This window comes from Lissotriton helveticus, chromosome 4_1 (assembly GCF_964261635.1).
Source record: "Lissotriton helveticus chromosome 4_1, aLisHel1.1, whole genome shotgun sequence".
NCBI lineage: Eukaryota > Metazoa > Chordata > Amphibia > Caudata > Salamandridae > Lissotriton > Lissotriton helveticus.
In genome coordinates, this window is record NC_136063.1 from 1,896,411,428 (window position 1) to 1,896,427,016 (window position 15,589).

The following is a 15,589-nucleotide window of genomic DNA, read 5'->3' on the forward strand; positions in this document are numbered from 1 at the left end:
GTTCCCTGGCATTGTCAGTAAGGGCATGCTACGTCTCACAGCCTTGTGCTGTGGCACAGTTTCATAATATGGACTGGCCATTGGCCTTTGTTTACCTTGATGGGTTGCTCAAGATTGGATAAAACGTATCTTCTTCTGGAAGACTTTGGTCCTGCCATTACTTTTCTAACTTTTTGGTGTTATTATATAGTTAGTGATGTGTGAATACAATTGGGTTTGTTTTATCCTTGATTGCTGATCCAGTTAAGGTGCCCTTGGAGTCAGTGCTTGAGTTAGGGCAGAGGGAAATGTTGGATGCATGTCTATTTGGGATGACATTCAGATAAGGCAGATATTGCATTGGGTGACATGTTATGTGATGAACATTTCAGCTTTGCCTAGCCACTGTCGACGTCATTCAGGTTGCACTTCTCCCTATGATGTAAATTGGATATGTGATAGGTGTGTTGAAGGTAGATAATTGTGTATCCATACATGGAAGGTGTCAGTTTGTCATACCTTTGTGTAGTTCTGCATGGACATGGAGAGGACAGAAATAAATTAGCAGAAAAAGGATAAAATTGAGAAACAGCTAATAACTACTAGAAGAGGTGTGGCGCAGCAGCCATGGTGCCTGACTCCCGACCACGGGGTTCACGGTTTGATCCCCAGCACCAGCGGCAGGTCAGCCCAGCACCATGTGACTCTGGGCAATAGCTCGCTTAATCTTCCCGAGTGCCCCGAGCGCCGGAAACCACTTTGGAGGAAGCTGTGCGCTTTACAAATTCAAGGTTAAGAGTGATAGTAAAGAGCCAAGATTTAGCAGAGAGAGAGCAGAGCAAGGATATAAGGGTAGAGGAAAAGGGAAGTTATAGTTTGCTGGCGATGTCAGAGGTTGATTCAACACATGAAATCCAAGGGTCAGAGAACACACATATATATGCCTGAAGAAGAGACAGCAAAGATGATCTCAATGTGCAAATAAGGGGATCCCTTAATTAGGATTTAATCCCATCACCTACCGAGGTGACATGCTTCATCATCTGGGATTCTCTTCTTGAAGGTTAACCCTAGCCTCGCCAAGGGCTACTACCCCCTCACTGTGAGGGAGGAGCTCAGGGATGTTTTGTATTCCTACAGTATTTAGGATAATACAAATCCTTCAGGCAAAGAGACAACTGAATGGGTTGGGTGACAGGCGCAGTGCAAAACTTGAAGACAGAACAAATGTGAGTGATTGATATTAAAACTAACTAACAGGAGCAATATGGACTATATTGGTTTGTTCCTATTGTCAGGATTAAAAACAGAACACCTGCAGTTTAAAATAATAACTGTGTATGGTTGACGTGAATGGGTCTACATGTTTCCGCCTCAAGGACCCTGTAAGGTGTTGTGGCTTTCGTCAGGACCAAAAGATATTACGTGCTACTGCGATTGAAATGTGTTAGACAAATCAAAGTGTGACAACAATTGCAAAATAGTATCGTTTCAATACAGAACCAGTAGTCCCACGTTTTGGTGTGTTCGATTTACTGGTCGAACATGTAAAGTAACTTACGACAACAGAAGAGATCAAACAATTCAACTGTCTTTTAATTCAAAACAAACAGATTATTATAGTAACCAGGTGGGACATCGTTCTCATCCTTGGTCAGAGCACATTGGAAAGACAACAACAAAATAAAATGGTAGCTTACCCGTTATGTACGGATGAGTCGCCTCACCTCAACCTGGTGACAGTTCAGGTGAGGGGCACTGGCCTGTAAATAGGGGGATTGAGCACTGTGTCAAAGGCATAGGTAATAATGAAAAATGTACGACACAGGTTCCCACAGCATTAGTTAAAAACAGTTCACAGATCAAGCAAAAGCACATGTTAAAGAAGTTGAATGGCTAGAGTCACTGATTATGGTCAGGGACACCACCATTCAGAGAATACAAGTAAAATTCAGGAATATCATAACTTTGTAGATACACTGCCCTGATGCCTATAGGCACTCCATCTCTTTGCGTAGTATATTATTGCACTATCTGGTATGCTCATGAAAACATCTATGTAAGCTATTAACACATACCTTGGGCTAATCTTCAATCTTGTCATCTATATGTTCAGTCAAGGCGCGTGATAAAATTAGGCATGAGACAATAAAAATAACTTGTCTAGGGTTAAGAAAGGCTGCTGGGATTTCAGACAGTTACATTGGCCAGCATACAGAAACGGTTTAAAATAAGTCATGCCATGCAATATTTTCAGTCTAATGAGCCTGTTTCCAGTTGCTGTGCATGCCATTATTGTTATTACGTGCACGACACCGTCAACACATTTTTAAGTATTATTACTAGTTATCTGAACATGGAGGAACATTTATGAGCTACTGCCTACATAGCCACAAACCAAAATGTAAAGAACGTCTACAGACGTATGGCTCAAACATCTATCAGAGCTTATTGTTTAAAGCTCAAGCTGAAATAAAAAAATGATTGTGTTTGTTACGGAAAAGGCATACTGAGACGGTATCTTTAAGAGTACATCACGAGCTGTGTGATGTCTGTTGCCTCAAATGAACATGCCACTCCTATTAAGTGCCATAATATCTCGGCGTTTGAAAGCACGTGTACAAGGTTTAGCCAGTTAAAATGCTATGGGGCAATAATGATGACATTGAGCTGTCCTTAACTAAATTGATGTGGTTGACAATACATATACATTGCAAAAACATTCTATTGACAAGTTTAACATTGCCGGGTGTCTAACCAGAAGCGTAGCTGACTCCAGAGCCTGTTGCTCGGCGCGTTTGTAAGTTAACTAACCACAAAGTAATAAATGCCGGGCATCTAAGCGTCAGCGTGGCTGACTCCAGATGAGCCTGTCACTCCGTTGCACGTGTTAGTTAACTAACACCAAAGTTATAAATAACATGCTTTGCAGAATGCGGGCCACTTGCCCCCTCCATCGAGACCCCGGGCTTTTAATGAGCTGGAACCGAAAGTACTCTACGGGCGCAACTATCAGCCTGATTCATCATTGTTCCGTTTTGCGAGCCCCTAATAGCGATTCATAAGGAATCGCTATTAAGGACTTGCAAAACGGGATTCATGTAGAAATTGCATAAAGAAATGCGATTCCTACACATTCCTTATTTGCAATTAGCAAATTGCTAATCGCAAATAAGGAATAACTCCCCATTCATTCCTATGGGCCTAAAGGCTCTTAGGAATGAATGGGGAGTTATTCCTTATTTGCGAATAGCAATTTGCTAATCGCAAATAAGATAGCAAATTCAAGGGTGCCAGGGGTGTCCAAAGGACACCCTGTAGCACCCCTGAAATGTAATCTACATTGGTGTTGCGCACACACATGTCCAAAGGACATGTGTGTGTGTAACATGCAACTTAGAAAAATGCATTTAAATGCATTTTCCTAAGTTTTCGCTATTTACCACGAGGTTTGACCTCGCGGTAAATAGTGGCCCAAAATTGCGATTTCGGTATTTTAAAATGGTTCATGAATTGCATTTAAGGAATCTCAAATAGAGATTCCTTAAATGCAATTCCTCGCAAATATGCAAATTCTTTAATAGCGAATTTTGCATTTGGGATGATGAATCCCAAATGCAAAAATTGCACTCGCAAATGGCCAGATTCTCAGAATCTGGCCCTTTGCGAGCGCAATTAAGCTTGATGAATCAGGCTGCATGTGACTTAAATAGTAAGCTGCTGTGTCATGTGACGCAGAGCGTCACATCTCCTGTTTAGACAGCTGGGAACACAAGAGCATGCTGGGATATGTAGTCTTCCGAATAAATGGTGATCTACATGTCAAATCTCAATAAAGATTACCTTGTCTATGTTTATATTCAGTGCGTGAATGTATATATTCAGCTCAATACATAGTTTGTTAGTGATTTCAAGCATAAGAGATAGCTTGTAGTGTTGGGCATGGTTTGATGTCAACTCATGGAAGGCAGGCTATGTTCTCAAGTGATTGGGAGCCCATCATTCTTACCCCCACATGCATCAACCTATTTAGGAAGTGCAAACGGTGCGAATCGGTAAATTCGGCCGTTTGCACTTCCTAAATACGTTTTTGGGATGCATTAAACAATTCGCTATTTTTTGCATTTCTTAAAAATGCAAATGCAATTAAGGAATCGCATTTGTGCAATTCCTTAAATGCAATGCATCAATTTGTAAAAAATAGCGAATTTTGAAATTGGAAGTGCAAATTAACACGAGGTTGACCCTCGTGTTAATTTGCGAAAATTTAAAAAAAAGCAAAAAAATGCATTTTTTAAACTTGCATGTTACAGACACACATGTCCTTAGGACATGTGTGTGTGAAACATGCACTTGAAAATACATTACAGGGGTGCAGGGGGGGGTCCTTTGGACCCCCCTCTGCACCCTTGTAATGCATCAACAAATTGCGAGTGCAAAAAAAAAAAAATGCAAAACGGCATTGATTCCTATGGGCCTCTAGGTCCATAGGAATCAATGTAATGCCATTCCTTAATTGCGATTCGCAATTAAGGAATCGCAATTTCCGAAAATTAAGAAATCCTAAAAACTTTTAGGATTTCTTGATGCATAGGATTTTGCATTTCCTAAATAGCGATTCCTTAATTTTCGCTATTTAAGAAATGCAAAATCCTACATTGATGCATGTGGGGGTTAGCTACTTTACATTTATATATCCCCATGGATGGATCTAATGGAACAGTTATATATGATTTTAAGGACCAAAGATGCCGGAATCAGTTTGAACAAAGCAATAAATAAGTGCCTCTTGGACCATTAATCCTCTATTCTTTGAGTCCCCCAGGGATTATAATCTCACCTGTAGGTAAATTTCAATTATAAATACTTTATTTAACACATTTCTGTTTAATGTGCAGAGATTAGAGCCATCATATGTACATTACTTTTGGAAAAGACGCAAAATTAATGATATCAATGGAGATATATTATTTTTTGATTTTTTTCTTTTTGGTCAATTTTCTATTTCATGACAAGACACTTTATACAAACATATTGAGGATTTTTTTTCAACAATTAATATAAACCTTTATATGCAAAGACATTACACCATAACGCACAATGCATAATATTTACATTAAAAAAAATCTTATTGTCTTTTTGAAAGTCCTAATATATCTATGGAATATTGGGTTTTGTAAATTTGGATATCCTCGATACTGTGAACATTCCTAGCTCCAAAGTGGTGAGGTCAGGGAGAGCCTGTCAAAATTCGTTTCTTGGCTGTCTGAATTCAGCCCAGACTTGCTGTCTTTCAAAATATATGTGGTTCCGAGCAGGTGAACCCCTGGCCTCAGTGAGGGTGGTGTACCAACGCGTTTTGACCTTCGTCTGGGACCAAGAGGGTTTTCAGAAGGTCTTCTTCAGGGCTGGGTGGTTCGGTGTAGGGCATTAAAAAATGCCATCTTGTCTCTTGAACTGGTATATTAATCCAAGAGGTGTGGCACTTCGTGAGCTGTGTGACCGTCCTGAGCTCCACGAAGGCGGTCGCTCCCCACGCTGCTCTCAGCCCAGTACCTGATCTGGTATCGTAGCGCTGCTCGCACTGCTATTGCTGAACTCGATTTGATCAAAGCTGTTCTCTGACCTCGAAGCATTGTCGCATTGCTCGCACTGCTATTTGCTGAATTCGATTTTATCGTAGCGCTGTGCCGCTAGACTGCACATTGATTATTTATTGTTGAACATTGCTGCCTTTGCCTGCTTGCCGATTTGTGCCTGATTGTGCCGTTTCCACTGCCCATTTCATTGCCATTAGCATTACCTGTGCCCCAATCTCGTCCTGCTTGCCTTTTGGCTTGCTGCCATTTTGTTGTTGTTGTTGCGCCCCCCAGCCCGGCTCTCCGCCCCGCTCCCGCCTCCCAGCTGCTCCTCCCTCCCACTGAGAGTATAGATCCTACCCTTCGCATTAAGCGCTGTGACTGTCCTGAGCTCCACGAAGGCGGTCGCTCCCCACGCTGCTCCCAGCCCAGTACCTGATCTGGTATCGTAGCGCTGCTCGTACTGCTATTGCTGAACTCGATTTGATCAAAGCTGCTCTCTGACCTCGAAGCATTGTCGCATTGCTTGCACTGCTATTGCTGAATTCGATTTTATCGTAGCGCTGTGCCGCTAGACTGCACATTGATTATTTATTGTTGAACATTGCTGCCTTTGCCTGCTTGCCGATTTGTGCCTGATTGTGCCGTTTCCACTGCCCATTTCATTGCCATTAGCATTACCTGTGCCCCAATCTCATCCTGCTTGCCTTTTGGCTTGCTGCCATTTTGTTGTTGTTGTTGCGCCCCCCAGCCTGGCTCTCCACCCTGCTCCCGCCTCCCAGCTGCTCCTCCCTCCCACCCGCCCCCTCCACCATCCGCATATGACAGATGCTTTTGCGCGCAGCGGTCGCGCCCCTTGCGCGCCGAAGGCGCGCCAAAGGTAAGCCCGTCTACGCCCGTCCGCGCCTGGACCGCGCCCAGCGCCAGACCCCCTGCTCCCCGCAAATCCCATCCCACCCGCATTACCTATGACGCCGCAACCCTCTCTGCCCTTAACCCCGGCCGTTCACCAAACTGCTACCAAGCCGCCCCAGGACACACCCATGGACCCTTCACCTGCCACTCCTGCAAGTTCGACTGCATCAGGACCCACACCAAATCCACAAAATCCAAACTGAGCCCCGACACCTACCACCTAAAGTGCTTCCTGCTCAACACCCGATCTGTCCACAGACACTCCATCGAACTCTGGAACCTACTCGACACTACATCGCCGGACGTCGTCTTCCTTACAGAAACATGGATGAATGCCTCATCAGCCCCCGACATCGCCATAGCCATCCCGGACACCTACAAGATCATTCGAAAAGATCGCACCAACCAAACAGGAGGAGGTATCGCCATCGTCCATAAGAACACCATCCGAATCACGACCAGTTCCGACGATAACCTCGCCACCGCCGAACACCTTCACTTCCAGATCCACACCGACCCCAAAACCACACTCAGAGGCACCCTCATCTACAGACCCCCAGGACCCCGCACACAATTCAGCGAAGACATCACTGATTTCATCAGCCCACACGCCCTCCCATCCGAGAACTACATCCTACTGGGAGACCTCAATTTTCACCTGGAAAAGAAAAACGACAACAACACCACCACCCTCCTGGACAACCTGGCCAACCTCGGACTCAAACAACTCGTCGACACCCCCACCCATTTTGCCGGACACACGCTTGACCCTATCTTCACCTCCAGCAAGCACATCTCCTTCGATCACACCACAGCTCTCCATTGGATGGACCACAGCTGCGTTCACTTCAACTACAAAAAGTCCACGACCCACAACCCCCCACAACCCATTCCCAGAAGAAATTGGAACAAAATCACCACCGACCAGCTCTTCACATCGCTTCACCAAAACACCCCTGCCAATTCATCGGACCCTAACCAAGCAGCCACCAACCTCACACAGTGGATCACCCACAGCGCCGACGAACTAGCACCCTTGAAAAACCAACTAATCAAGCAAGGTAGCAAAAAAGCCCCCTGGTTCAACTATGACCTTAAAATATCCAAGAAGTTCTGTCGTACTCTCGAGAAAACATGGAGAAAAACCCCAACCACTGACAACCTAGCCACCTTCAAGAACGCCACCCGCAAACACCATCAACTGATCCGATCCACCAAGAAATCAGCATTCAAGGATAGACTTGACAACAATACCCATAACAGCAAGGAGCTATTCGACATCGTCAAAGAATTCACTAACCCCTCCGCCGGCACTAACGACATCACTCCCTCCCAAGACCTCTGCGACTCTCTAGCCTCGTTCTTCCACAACAAAATCGCCGAAATACATAACAGCTTTGAAAACCAGTCCGAAGACCAGTCCACTCCACCCACCTCCGAACCAAAACCGCACCCTAACAACCTTTGCGCCTGGAACCCGAAGACACCATCCGCCTGATGAACTCCATCCACTCAGGATCACCAACCGACCGATGTACCCACCACATTTTCAACAAAGCTGACTCTATCATCGCACCCCATCTCCGAGACGTCATCAACTGCTCCCTCAACTCAGCTACCTTCCCGGAAAGCTGGAAACATGCCGAACTGAGCGCCCTCCTGAAGAAACCCACAGCAGACCCCACTGAACTTAAGAACTACCGCCCCATTTCGCTCCTCCCATTCCCTGCCAAAGTCATTGAGAAAGCAGTCAACAGTCAACTCGCTGCCTTCCTCGAATCCAACAAATCCCTCGACCCCTCACAATCCGGCTTCCGAGCCAAACACAGCACCGAAACCACCCTCATCGCTGCAACAGACGACATCCGAACACTACTGGATAACGGAGAAACAGTCGCTCTCATCCTACTTGACCTCTCCGCAGCCTTTGACACAGTCTGTCACAGCACCCTCATACAACGCCTCAGCAACGTCGGAATACAAGGAAAAGCACTGGACTGGATCATCTCGTTCCTCGCCGGAAGAACACAGAGAGTCCGCCTCCCCCATTTCAAATCAAAGGCCACCGAAGTCATCTGTGGCGTACCACAAGGATCATCACTCAGTCCCACCCTCTTCAACGTATACATGAGCCCCCTCGCCTCCATCGTACGCCAACACAACCTCAACATCATATCCTATGCAGACGACACCCAGCTGATCCTCTCCCTCACCAAAGACCCAAACACCGCCAAAACCAACTTACACGAAGGAATGAAAGAAGTAGCCGAATGGATGAAGAACAGCCGTTTAAAACTGAACTCGGACAAAACGGAAGTCCTCATCCTAGGGCCATCCCCTCTGCCTGGGACGACTCTTGGTGGCCTCCGGCCCTCGGAACCGCACCCATACCTACAGACCATGCACGTAACCTGGGCTTCATCCTGGACTCCTCCCTCTCGATGACCAGACAAGTCAACGCCGTCTCATCATCTTGCTTCAACATCCTACGAATGCTCAAGAAAATCTTCCGCTGGATCCCCACCGAAACAAGAAACACGGTCACCCACGCATTGATCACAAGCCGACTGGATTACGAAAACACCCTTTACGCCGGAACCACAGCTAAACTACAGAAAAAACTCCAAAGCATCCAAAACGCCTCAGCCAGACTCATTTTGGACATCCCTCGGCAAGATCACATCTCCGGCCACCTGAAAGACCTCCATTGGCTCCCTGTCAACAAGAGAATAACGTTCCGTCTCCTCACCCACGCACACAAAGCCCTCTACGACTTAGGACCCGAATGCCTCAACACGCGTCTATCCTTCTACACCCCCTCCCGACAACTACGATCGGCCAATCAAGCCCTCGCCGCAATTCCGCGCATCCACAGATCCACCATGGGAGGAAGATCCTTCTCCTACTTAGCGGCCAAAACCTGGAATTCTCTCCCCACCCACCTCCGCCTTACACAGAACCACCTCTCCTGCAGAAAGCAACTAAAAACTTGGATATTCGATAAATAAATACACCTCCCTCCTCCAAGCGCCTTGAGACCCTCTGGGTGAGTAGTGCGCTATACAAATTTTGGAACTTGGAACTTGGAACTTGTTTATCTACTTTTTGTCTGTTGGGGGTGCACCCTCCTGAGCTTGATCTTAAAGGCTGTTAAATTCTTTTGTCTCGATTCTATTGCTGCTTTTCGTTAGCCGACAGCGTTTTCAAAGCGGAGGACAGTTTCTGATCACCATTTATTCAGGGGACTACATAGCCCAGCATGCTCTTGTGTCCCCAGCTGTCTAAACAGGGAATGTGACGCGTCTGCGTCACATGATACAGTGGCTTTCTATTTAAATCACATTGTTGCACCCATCGAGTACCTCGGGATCCAGCTCATTGAAAGCCTGGGGTCTCAACGGAGAGGTAAGGGGCAGGCATACTTCAAAGCATGCTATTTATAACGTTGGTGTTAGTCAACTAACACGCGCGCCAATGGAAAGGCTCTGGAGTCAGCCACGTTGACGGTTAAACACCCGGCAATTATTACTTTGTGGTTAGTTAACTTACACGCCCGCCGAGCAACAGGCTCTGGAGTCAGCTACGCTGAAGGTTAGACGCTGAATGTTAAACTTGTGAATAAAAGGTTTTTGCAATTTATATGTATTGTCAACCACATCACTTTACTTAAGGACAGCGCAATGCCATCATCATTGCCCCATAGCATTTTAACTGACTAAACATTGCACATGTGGTTTTAAACACCACATCACTTTACTTAAGGACAACATGATGCCATCATTATCGCCCCATTGCATTCAAACTGGCAAAACATTGTTCACGTGCTTCCAAATGCAATAACTGTACTCTGCTTGATTTAAAAAGCGGTGTATTTTATTTTCGTATGTGGCACTTTTAGCTTGATTTCCAAAGTTTTTTTATCTACAAAACTTCCCTCTTCCCCCCTTCACTACTCGGGCCACTCTCAGCTGAGCATAGACGCTGAGAGATCGGTCCCGAGTAGAAGAAGTATCACGCAGCGGCCATATTGGGGGTGGTAAGCGCTCTGCCGCGCTCTAGTTGTGTGTAAAAGGGGCTTCCTATTCTCGGCTCCTGTTCTAACCGAGCAATTTCACACTCCTGAGGCGGAAGCCGGAAGGTCCTATCCACTAACTTTACCCTGAGCTTTCTTTTAGCGCAATAACTGTACTCTGCTTGATTTAAAAAGCGGTGTATTTTATTTTCGTATGTGACACTTTTAGCTTGATTTTCGAAGCTTTTTTATCTACAAAACTTCCCTCTTCCCACCTTCACTAATCGGGCCACTCTCAGCTGAGCATAGACACTGAGAGATCGGTCCCGAGTAGAAGAGTAAGAGTAAGAGTAAGCGGTCTGCCACGCTCTAGTTGTGTATAAAAAGGTACGGCCGTTCTCCGCGTAGCGGATGCGTTTGCGGACGCGCCGGACTCACGCCGGAGTCATGCCAGAGTCCTGCCCATCTGCGCCCGTCCGGGCCCAGGCGGGCTTAGGGCCAGGACCCCTGTTAAAATCACTAGGGCTCAGTCTTACCTATACTCGCGACAACCTTTTGTCATTATGACCCTCTAAAAAGACGACCTGCACTTATATTTGCAGAGGATCAAAACCTTTTTCCCATTGTGAGGTATGCTCGTCCCAGCCACCCAAAGGAAAGAGCTCCCTGCAAATGGCCCTGCTGAATTGCAGATCCCTTCCGAGGCACTCCTTAGAGATTAATTTTCTTATACAGGATCATAATTTAGATATCCTGTTTTTAACGGAAACGTGGCTCACTCCGAGCTCAGGGGTGGACATTGTACGAGCCCTCCCACCAGGCTTTTTAATATACTCTCAGAACAGGCCAGTGGGTCGAGGAGGCGGTATCGCCATACTATATAGGGATTCATTTCTATGAAGGGCACAGAATAGCGGGGTGTTGGACTGCGAGAGTTGTCAGTTCTCTTTGCAGATTTCACCCACGGTTTCTGTGTCAGGTCTCCTGGTGTATCGTCCACCAGGGTGCACTGGAAATTTTGTCAGCTCCCTCATGGAAACCGTTACGGTTTTGGCATCTACTACCACCAATTTTATGATGCTGGGAGACTTTAATCTCCACTTTAACGATCCGGCGGACATGTTGGCGACAGACCTACAATGTGATCTTAAGGCCTATGAGGTAGACCTGATCAACTCTGGAGCAACACATAATAAGGGCCATCTGCTTGACCCGATTTTCTCTAATGTGCCCCTTTGCAGGGCCATGCCTCCCTACCCCCTCCCGTGGTCAGACCATTTGTTGGTTCCTTTTACTTGGCAAATGGAGGCCATGATTACATCTTCCCCTAGTATTCGTATCTTGGAAGGAGCGTGGTCCAGGTTGCCGGTCGAGAAAACTCGAAGGTTCGCGTCCCCCTCTAGTTCCTGACCCGGTACTGCAGATGCGAACCTCGGTAACTGGTTGACCAGCTCACTCGATTCTATCCTCCCTAAAAAAACAGTCCCAAAAAGGGAGAAGAGAATAGGCTCTGCTCCTTGGTATACTCCCGAATTGAGAATTCTTAGGAAGGGCTGCAAGAAGCTAGAGCGCACTTGGAGGAAGGAGTGGGGAGAATCTAATAGAATTGAATACCGCTCTGCGATAAGGGCATATAAATGTGCTCTTCGCCGTACTAAAGCACAATTCTTTGAGGAAAGAATTAAAAACTCTTCGAACTCCTCGAGAGAAACTTTCTTAGTGGTTAAGGAACTATTGAGAGTTCCCGAGCCTTCGTCAGCCCATGATAACCCAGGCGAGAAATGCAAGGACCTGGTGAACTATTTTTCCACCAAAATAGAAAACATTTTAAGTGCCCTGCCCCTGATTGACCAGATAACAGAGGCTAGCAGTGAGTCAGTTGGACCCCCCGAACACCTGAAAGCCTTCGGACCAACATCAGTGGAAAAGGTCCTTAAAGTGCTGATCACTATTAAGAGCGGTTCCCCCAGTGATCCGGTTCCTATGAGGATCCTGAAACAGGTAGGAACTACTATTGCCAACCCTGTTACCGACTTAATCAACGCATCCTTTGCTCGTGGTCTGGTGCCACCGACCTGGAAGGGAGCAGTTGTGAAATCCCTCCTGAAAAAACCTTATCTAGATCCATTGTACCTAGCGAATTACAGACCTATTTCTCTGCTTCCTGGACTCAGTAAAATCGCGGAAAGGTTGGTGAATCTACATCTATCACACTTTCTTGAGTCCAATGGCCTGCTGAGAAATTCGCAAACAGGCTTTTGGCCGGGCCAGGGCACCGACACTGCTCTTTTGGCAGTCGTTGAGGAAGCTAGAAGCATTTTGGATTTGGGAGGATCAAACACTGTTAACCATCAAGTGCTAATTCAACGGCTGTCAGATGTAGGGGTAACAGGATTGGCTTTGAAATGGCTTAAGTCATTTCTTAGTGACCAGACCTACCAAGTATGGGAAGGCAGCACACGATCAGCGTCAATCCCCCTCCATTGTGGTGTGCCACAAGGCTCATCCCTAAGCCCCACATTGTTTAATGTGTATATGGCCCCTTGGAGGATGTGGTTGCCCCATTTGGTATCAAAACCGTGAGTTACGCTGATGATACTCAGCTGGTGGTCGCCTTATCCCAGCTTGCTAAAAGTCCAGACACGCTGCACTCCTGCTTGTCCAAAGTCTATACTTGGATGTGCAAATCGGCTTTGAAGTTAAATGGCTCAAAGACCGAAATAATGCTCTTAGGGCATAAAGGAGCCTCACTTCCTCCGACTAGCTGGCCCAGTTGTTTGGGCAAGCCCCCGAGTCCAAAGGAGGAGATTAAGAGTCTCGGGGTCTGGCTGGAACAAGATCTCTCTTTCAGGACCCAGGCGAAAAAAACGGTGGGAGTTTGTTTCGGTCTTCTCCGCGCAGCTCGGAAAGTTCTGCCCCTCCTTCCACCGCAATCTAGAAAGCTGCTTATTCAGGGGTTGATCGTATCAAGATTAGACTATAGCAATGCTATCTTTCTTGGTGCACCTGAAGCAACGTTTAATAAACTTCAGCAGATTCAAAACGCTGCCGCACGGTTTCTTAAGAGTACCCCAATGATATGTTCGGCTAAACCTGCATTGAAGGCGCTCCATTGGCTCCCAGTGCGCGAAAGGGTCAAATTTAAGTTCCTCTGTATTGCACATAAAATCCTTCAGAACAAGGGACCTCCCATCCTTAAGAACCTAGTCGTACCCCACAAGGCTAATATAGCCTTGCGCTCAGATCAGAAACACCTGCTTAGAACTCCCAGAGTTAAAAAGGCACGAACGGGGGGGGGAGAAGATTCTCAGTGAATATAGCGACTCTCTGGAACTCACTCCCCCTGAGTCTACGTTCAGAGACTTGTCTTCTCCGGTTTCGTAAACTCCTTAAAACGCACCTCTTCCCTAACTAATGCCTTTTGATTACGTTGGACTGCCACCTTTCTGTTGCTCTGGAACAAGCGCTGGGATGCTCTAGGGTAACTACGCGCTATACAAAACTCGAAATAAATAAATAAATAATAATATCATCACGCTTAATAAGAGTGGCATGCTCATTACAGGCAACAGACATCGCACAGCTTGTGATGTACCCTTAAAAATACTGCCTCAGAGTGCCTTTTCCATCACAAGCACAATCATTTTTTGATTTGCAAGGTCCTTGAGGCTGAAACATGTAGACCCGTTCACGTCCACCATAAGCAGTTATAATTTTAAACTGCAGGTGCTCTGTTTTTAATACTGATACCAGGAACAAACCAATCAATCAGGTGTTTGTTAAGCGCCACTACTCACCAGTAAGGGTCTCAAGGCGCTGGGGAGATGGGGGGGGGGTCGCAGGTTCCAGTCCATCAAGGAGGGGGTATGTCGAAGAGCCAGGTTTCGAAGTTTCTTATGAAGATGGGGAGTGATGTTATCTGTCTGTGGTGGAGCGGAAGGTCGTTCCAGGCTCTGGCCGCGCGGAAGGAGAAGAGGCGTCCTCCTGATCTGGTCTTTCCGGTGCAGGGAACCACGGTGTAGGAGAGCTGGGTTGATTGTAGGGTCCTTTGGGGTGCGTGGAATCAGGTATGCTAGTCCAGTGTGGTGGAGGGCCTTGTGAGCGTGTGTTAGCCACTTGAAGGTGACTCTAGCCTCGATGGGGAGCCAGTGGAGTGTGTGCAGGTGCTGGAAGATGTGGCAGTGTCTTGGCAGGTTGAGGACCAGTCTTGCGGCCGCTTTTTGGATGTTCTGTAGCTTGCGGGTGAGGTTTTTGTTTATCCGGCATAGAGTGCGTTGCCGTAGTTGAGCCTGCTGGTGACCAGGGCGTGAACACCATACCCCCCTCAGGAAAAACAACAACACCCACTGTGTTCGAGGGGGATCCATTTGAAGGTCTTATATAGGAGGTGGAGGGTGCGCAAGCAGGAGGACGAGACAGAGTTGATCTGGTAGTCCATTTTGAGCTCTGAGTCCAGGATGATTCCCAGGTTGTGTGCGTGGTGGTGGGCTGGCTTCCGAGGGCGGGGGGCCACTAGGTGTCGTTCCAGGCATCGGGGTTTGGGCCCATGATCAGTACTTCTGTTTTGTTGGTGTTTAGTTGTAGGCAGCTGTTTTTTATCCATTTGGGAACAGCTTCCATACCTTCTCGAAAGTTGTGTCTGAAAGTTGGGTTTGTTAGATAGGGAGAGGATGAGTTAGGTGTCGTCTGCGTATGATACAATGTTGAGTCCGTAGGTTCTGACTATGGGGCCGAGCGGAGCCATGTAGACGTTGAAGAGCGTAGGGCTGAGCGAGGACCCCTAGGGGACTCCTCAGGTGGTAGGTGTAGGGTTCGAAAGGAAAGGGGGAGTCTGACCCACTGCGTTCTGCTGGAGAGGAAGGAGCAGATCCAGTCGAGGGCCTTGTCTTGGATCCCTGCATCATGGAGTCTGTGTATTAGGGTACAGTGAGAGACTGTGTTGAATGCTGCTGCGAGGTCAAGGAGGATGAGGGCTGCTGGTTCTCTTTTGTCCAGTAAGGTACAGATGTCGTCTGTTGCGGCGAGGAGGGCGGTTTCGGTACTGTGATTCTTTCTGACGCCGGATTGGGAGGAGTTGAGGATGTTGTGCTCTTCAATAAATGTG